Source organism: Schistocerca gregaria, chromosome 3 (genome assembly GCF_023897955.1).
Source record: "Schistocerca gregaria isolate iqSchGreg1 chromosome 3, iqSchGreg1.2, whole genome shotgun sequence".
Classification (NCBI taxonomy): Eukaryota; Metazoa; Arthropoda; class Insecta; order Orthoptera; family Acrididae; genus Schistocerca; species Schistocerca gregaria.
In genome coordinates, this window is record NC_064922.1 from 596,190,838 (window position 1) to 596,192,770 (window position 1,933).

Sequence of the window (1,933 nt, forward strand, 5' to 3'; positions counted from 1 at the left end):
ATATGCTCTAGTACTTAACGTTTAAATTGTTAAATCTCATTGTGATCAAATGAATATGTTTGCCAAAATACATTGTTTTAAATTTAAAAAAAACATGTGGCTTTAAGTAATAAAGCTAAAGCTAGAAAGCCAAGAATTGGTCAAACTGTACAAACGTATGTCAAGTCAACTGTTGCAAGTATCAACTTGATCGGAACAATATTTTAGTCGAAATACACATTATCACGAAAAAACGAAGGCGCTAGATGTTAGGCTTAGAAAGATTAACATTCGTATGAAGTTTAAGTTTGATGTAAAAACATTAACTAAGAGTCTCCATTAAGCTACCTCTAATAGTTTTCAAGTAATTTACTGAAAACTAAATTTGGAACAAAGACGTCCTTATTTGTAATAGATTATCATTTATATTAATGACAGAAAGTTTTGATTACAGCATCTGATGAAACCCATTAAACAACAGGGCTGCGGCAAGTTACACGACTGTGATGCAAATACCAATCAATACAGCGTCCCCTGAAGTTCAGAGGTCATGTTCCACTGTCAGTTCCGTTCTAAAAATTCTAGATGACAACACTTGATTTCACGTGACCTAAAACCGTTTTTGGTGTTTAAAGCCAGATTAACCCCATCCATTCAGAAATTCATAAATAACATGAAAGCAGCCATTTAGATGCTGCTGCCGGGGCATGGAGCGGATGCCGGCAGGTGATCCCTTCGGCCGTCCGCAGCGCCCATATATAAACGCGGCCTGAGAGGCAGTGACGACCTCACTTCGCATCCAGCTATCAATAGTTCCGCGTCAGTCAGACGACGACTTACGCGCTGCCCGAGTGATGTCATAGCTATGCTGCTGCTAAATGCATGTTTCGGTACAAATAGGACGTGAAAGCGCAGGCACTGTGCACCGTCCTGGAGCGCTTAGATTTCGCGGAATCAACTGTATGTGTTCCGCCCGTAATGCTAACAAAACCCCGTGGAAAATGGTAATATTATTTTTCTACTTTTGTGGGACCTATTAACTTTGATTATCAGGATGAAAGACCATTTAATGAGAACTTATCGTAGAGGTCGCCGGTCAACTGCTCCTAGTGCTGTTTGTGATAGACACTGCTTCATTATCATTATTATCAGGAAAATGCTGACCAATTTTTTACTTTCCAGCTTTATTATTTGGCACCACATGTATTTAAATTAAAACGATGTATTTAGGGAAAAATATTCATATGATCACTCCGAGATTTAACGACTTAAATATTAATGTACTGAAGCATAAGCTGACAAGCTTGGAAAAGCAACTTTAATTTTTAGTTTAATCCTTAGATTATGGCGCAATACAATATACACTATGTGATCAAAGTATCCGACACCCCCCAAAACATACATTTTTCATATTAGGTACATTGTGCTGCCACCTGTTGCCACTTACTCCATATCAGCGACCTCAGTAGTCATTAGATATCGTGAGTGAGCAGAATGGGGCGCTCCTCCGAACTCACGGAATTCGAATGTGGCCAGGTGATTGGGTGTCAGTTGTCTCATGCGTCTTTACGCGAGATTTCCACAATCCTAGCCGGCCGCTCTGGCAGAGCGGTTCTAGGCGCTTCAGTCCAGAACCGCGCTGCTGCTACGGTTGCAGGTCCGAATCCTGCCTCGGGCATGGTTGTGTGCGATGTTCTTAGATTAGTTAGGTTTAAGTTGTTCTGTTAAGTAGTTCTATGTCTAGGGGACTGATGACCTCAGATGTTAAGTCCCAAGGTGCTTAGAGCCATTAGAACCATTTTTTCCACGCTCCTAAACATCCCTAGGTCCACTGTTTCCTATGTGTTAGTGATGCGGAAGCGTGAAGGGACACGTACAGCACAAAAGCGTACATGCCTACCTAGTCTGGTGACTGACAGAGACCGCCGACAGTTGGTCGTAATGTGTAATACGC